We start from the raw sequence: 6,272 nt of genomic DNA on the forward strand, positions 1-6,272 counted from the left end.
TGGACATTCTGTCATTAATTACTCACCCTCGTGTCGTTCTAAACCTGTAAGAGCTTTGATCATCTTCAGAACACGAATTAAGATATTTCTGATGGTATCTGAGAGCTTTCTGACCCTCCATGGACAGCAGTGTAAACAACACGATCAACGTCCAGATATATCCAGATAATCCACGTGACATCACGGGTTCAACCGTAATTGTGTTGGAGCTACGAGAATACTTTTTAAACACAAAACAAAACAAAAAAGCTCCTAAAGCTATTTTTTTGTAATATCTATTGATTGCTTTTCTCATTTTAACACAATTATGGCTTTATATTATTTTTTTGAGGGTAATTTCTCAACCAAAATTGATGTGCGATTAATTTATAATTGGGCCATCATGTAATTAACTAACAGATCTAACGATTAGAGTAAACCTCACACCTGTTTGGACTTCCAGCTCTGGCATCCCAGCGATGATGGAGTTGAGGGTTGGCCTGGATTACTAGCGTCAGGTCTGTTTCTGCACAAACACAGCGAGAACGATCAGGTCTATTAGCCGCTCTCATGCGATGGGATCGTGTTTCTCCGCTCTACATGCTTATCTGTGGCAGCTAAACAAAAACACGTGCTGCCCTCCTTCTCTGACCGCACAGACGCCAGTCGCACAATTACATAAAGTGAATTATTACAAAGATCAGAGTCCACATGTGTCCTGACCGCTGACAAACGAATTTATAGCCATCTGTGGATCATGGGCTCATGCGTCTGACAGATAACACACTAAACCTCAAGTCACTTGCTTTATATTTAATGTAAAATGTACTTTTTAACACGTATACTCCACCGCTCGAAACTGAGGTCATTTCTTTTTTAAGGAATAAATATGTGCATTATAATAAGTAAAAGTGAGAGTGAAACATTTATAATGTTACAAAAGATTTTTATTTTTTTAAGATTTTTAAGATCTTAGATGATTCACAGTGGATGTGATGGTTGGATTGGTGATTTAAAAATGTAACAAATTTAATGTATAGCACTTAATAAACACTTGATTTCTGTACATAAAAGGGGAAAATAAAGATGGAAAAAAGCAAGACTGAAGTAGCAATGCGTGTCTGAAGTTTTAACAATTAGAATAAAAGCTATATAAACTCATTGCGAATGCACATGAACCTGACCTGGGAAATCTTCATTGATCTCGTCCGTCTCTAGAACGACGTCGTACGGGACGCAGCTTCGGCCAGAAGCACACTGAGCTGTCCAGGCACCGAGTGAATCCCAAACCTGAGAGACACACGCATGATTACATCAGAATGAAGCTTTTCAGCATCAGAACACATGGCAGTTTATCCTCCTTCATGCTGTGAAGTCACCATCTGCCTCTACATACTCAGAGAATGTTTTACACTTTGCCTCTTTATTTACAGAAGGGCTGAATTTTTACCCGTGTTTTTTTATTAGACACAGATGTGTTTCGTCTTCTTTTTAACAGAAACACGCTGCTGACCTGCCAAGTGCTCAAGAGATTAAAACTCTGGACGTGAAGTGAGAGAATCAGGCATGCTGTTATTTCTGGAGCTTAGTACACTACAAAAAAAAAGGCAAAAGAAAAAGGCTTATCGTAATTAGTACTTTTCTTTTGTTTCCAGTCCAAATATCTACAAATTCTTAAATTGAGATGCATTTACATGCGTCCTTTACAAGGAAACCGACATAATTTGTGACTGTGGAGCACAAAACCAGTCATAAGGGTCAATTGAGATTTATATAAATAATATCTGAGATACAACTGTTTGTAAATCTGGAATCTGAGGGAGCAAAAACATCTAAATATTGAGAAAATCATCTTTAAAGTTGTTCAGATGAAGTTCTTAGCAATGCATATTACTAATCAAACATTAAGTTTTGATATATTTACAGTAGGAGATTTACTAAATATCTTCATGAACATGATCTTCTCTTAATATCCTAATGATTTTTGTCATAAAAGAGAAATGTATAATTGTGAATCATACAATGTATTGTTGTCTATTTCTACAAATATACGTCTGTGACACTGATGACTGCTTCTGTGCTATTTCAAACAGAAAACAAGATAATTTTTCTTGTTCTAAGCAAAAACTCATTTAAATTCTGACTTGTTTTTTTCTGAAAACAAGACAATAATTTTTACTTCTTGATTTAGGAATTTTTAGACATCTGGGCTGGAAACAAGTCAAAAATAAAAGGATTTATCTGCAAACCGGTGACTGTAAAATATGTATATTAGGTGTGGAAAGGACATATTTTGAGTTTTGATGTGGGATATGGTCATTGCACTACTTTAACCCCCCCTTGTCCTCTTTTTTTGGAAAACTAAAATATGGTTACTCCAGCTTATCCAGTGCATTTTGACTGGAAACAAGGTGAAAATACTAAGGCTTCTTTTTCTTTGCAGTGTGTGATCAGATCTGACCTCAGTCTTTCCCTGTTCTCTCAACATCTTCACCACATCAGTGATGGGATACTGAGCCTTGGTCGCACACAGACCCCAGCCTGCGCAGAGAACACACACACACACACACACACACACTCTCATGTGGGTTATTAATCTTGTGTGGTTTCTGAGAATCTAAGGCGCTGTGAGGTCAGCGAGGAATCCCCCAAACTCCATGTCTCCAGATCCACATTTGCTTCAGGTTTGCTGCTAATATGACGGAGAGTTGTGTCACAGACCGAGTGTGTGTGTGTGTGTGTGTGTGTGAGCGACTCTCAGGGAAATCCGTTTTATTGCATTCAGAGTTTCCTGAACTCCAGATGTCTCCCTGCAGGACGATCGCGTGTGGAGACGAGACACGCACACATGTGTGACCCGTGTTTCAGGATTCTCTTGGGTTCCTCTCGGTCAGATTTCTCCACTACGATTTGATTTCAGACTAAAGTAGACATATAACGTATTAAAACGATTAAAGACTTGATGAAACTGCTTAGAGGAACAAACATTGCTGCGTTTTATTAATGTGATTCACATCAGTAATAATTAGTTTGTTGTGACACCGAAATGTTATAAATCAAAGCCAAAACTCTTTTCATAATACTCAATATGAGCACAAATCCAATGGCTATATATGTATATCCAGATTTAGCTACAAACATATACTCACAAAGACATAAGTAGTAATAGTAAATCTCATCTGGATGATGTTTATATAAACATCACGTCACACACACACACATCCTTTGTCAAACACTGACCTCTTGTGTTCAAACGTCTGAGAAACAGCTTCATGAGTTTAGTGACACCACAGAATATCATTTTAGCTCATCAATTAATACAATCTTTAAACACCATGGGCATTTTTATAACGAATATACATTTTACTAGTTGTACAAAGCTCTAAAATATTGTGTCATACAACTTGTCAGTAAAAATATTCATAAAAATACTTTATATTTACGCTTTCACTCAAGTCTCTATTACAAGTGGTCAATTTTTGTGACAAATATATGCAATAAAAATATATATAATTTGTGTGCAAATGGCTTGTGTCACACACTCTTCAATCTGCAAGTAGAAGGTGAAGCACCAAAATATCAGCTGTTTTAATATTAAAAGATATCACTGAGAAAAACGTACTGTAACATTCTGAACTCAAAACCGCATTCCTGCCCCAAAAATATAATTTTAGACTGGCCCCAGACAGAATTTGTAAAGATATGTTCTCTGTAAAGCTACAACATGTGCTATATACAAAAAAAATAATAATTTAAATTAACTGGACCTAAATGGAAATGTATTCAAAAGTATTTAATGATAATAAAATTGTACTACAAATGGCTTTACTTATTGTAATACATAACTTTATAACCTCATATGGAAACCTTGAAGTGATTCAGCATTAGTATATAGTGTTTAAATAATAATAATGATAATGATAAAACACACAGTCCTCTTTACGGTTTGTATAATCTCACAAAGATTGACCACTAGTAGATACAAGTGCTAAAAATCATATCCCTATAGAGGACTAATCTATCATTTTTGTGTCTCTGAGTTAATATTAGAATTAAATAGGCTCATTTCAACAAACCAGATCGCAGGTAAATGCCGATTGATAGCTGATTAAATTACCACAAGGAGTTACCAATACTGACGAAATAAAATCTAAAGATAGCAAGTGTAATCATTCGTTAGTGAACAGAACCGTGAAATACCTGAGTAAAATAGAAAATTGAAGGTTTTGTTGTCGATTACATGCTCGCAGCTCCATTAACCGCGAACATTCTCCTCAGAGTGACCAACCGTCGAAATCTGAACCTCGCGCCTTTTTTAACTTCTTCTAAAGTTGTTGCTAAGGAAGGGTCGATTTATTGCAAAATCCGATAGTTTTACATAATGACTTTAATATGTGTTTCAAAAAGGTTTTTATTTAATAAAAAATGACCCTTATTAAATGAACAGTTGTTTATAAACTTTTTTCCTTTATGGGGCCTGAAATGGAGGAATTTGGTCAATATTTAGCTAAATGTGTTTTTGTGCTGGTAGTTCATGTTTTAGGAATGTCATGGATAAATAATAATGACAATAAAACGGCCAGTAGGTGACAGCAATTCCACGTGTTAATAAATGATTAACTGAATGATTCAATCAAGAATTCGTTCAGAAAGAAGTCATTATTAGAAACGAATCATCTGAATGGACCGTTGAATCACCAACTCACTCGATTCGTTCAAAATCTGATTCTTTAAAGGAACGAAACACCGTGTTGCACTGTTGTATAAAATCAATAGTACATTTGTGCTCCCACAGAAATATTAGAAGATATTCAGAAAAATACATTGCTTGTGCAAGGAATATGAAAACTTAAAAACTCATACATGGGTATTTTTTCTTTCATTACTTGAATTATAAGGCCATTCTAACTGTATTCTAACAGACTTCATAGCTAGGTGAATGCTTCTGGACTCTCAAGATGTGTTTTTGTTTCTTTTTTTGCAGCTCTACTGTCTTCTCTCGAGCACAATAACATAATGTCAGGGAATATCTTTAAATTATAATCAAGGAAAAATCATACCTTTACTGTTGTCTTTTGTTTAAAGAATTTCAAAAGTTGCACTTGAACCATTTAGCGCGAAAAATGACGAAAACTTGCTTCAGCTCGTGAGCAGCTTGTTACAGTAGCGAGTTCTGATTGGACAATGGCCGCTATTTAGTTTGTTAATAATCAGAAGTAATTCAGAGTATTTTAACATTTCATTTTCATGGTAAGTTTTATACACATTTTATTCTAAAGGGCAGGGGCGTGTCTAGGGGGAGGCTGGGGGAGGCAGTGCCTCATAAGCCCTGCCTCCCTTGAGAAATGGACTGTCCATCTGATGATAAATAAAAATGTAAAAGTTGATTGTTTTGTGCATATTTTCCATCACTAGCAGATGGGTCTGTCCCAACAAAAATCCAGTTTGGCGCTGTTTGACAGTGCGCGCGCGCTTCAGGGATACGCGCTCAGAAAAAGTTAATCATGTGAGAACAGAACGCCAATGAAATGTTTACCTGGCAGAGCTGTAAAGCAGTAGCGTGTCAACAAGCAAAGCACAAATGAGCTCTGCCACCCCAAAACAGAGTATGGGATCGAAGTGATAGCGGAACAGCGTGATTTTGACTGAAACAGGTGTTTTGCTAAAGTGCCCTCGCGGCCCGGTCTGGTCCTCGATTTCTGCCGATTGTAGTATATTAATATTTTCAGTTGTGGATGATAAAATGTCTCCACAATCTGCTTTTGAAGAAATATTGTTGTACTGTGCTGCAGCGCACATTGAATCAGCTGCTGTTCTGGCTCAGCGGAATTAATATACTCAGTGCTAGAGTTACTCAGGGACACTGCACTTATTTAAAAACAATTTTTTTTGCATTTGCTTTAAATCCTTACGGGTTATTTCAATTTTTCATGCGTGTGCTTTTATTGCCAGGTCGCAGTTGTAAATGAGAACTTGTTCTCAACTGATTTTACCTGGTTAAATAAAGGTTAAATAAAATTACGTACAGTTTTTCTGATCCAAATCAAAGCGCTGCACGAAAACGAAAAAGCCCTTCAAACTGTGCCTGATTTCTAATTAATGTTTTGTGCTAATATTGTCAAAACACACAAGGTTTATGTATAGACTCAGTTGGTTATGTCTAAAATGAAAGTGAACAACTGAAAGAGGATGCATGTCTGTATTCATGCAGCTGTGTGAATTAAAGGGATATCACCCTAAAATTTCATTTCTGTCATTGTTTATACACTCACATTTGGTCCAAAACCTTTACT

This window comes from Carassius carassius, chromosome 23, assembly GCF_963082965.1.
Source record: "Carassius carassius chromosome 23, fCarCar2.1, whole genome shotgun sequence".
NCBI lineage: Eukaryota > Metazoa > Chordata > Actinopteri > Cypriniformes > Cyprinidae > Carassius > Carassius carassius.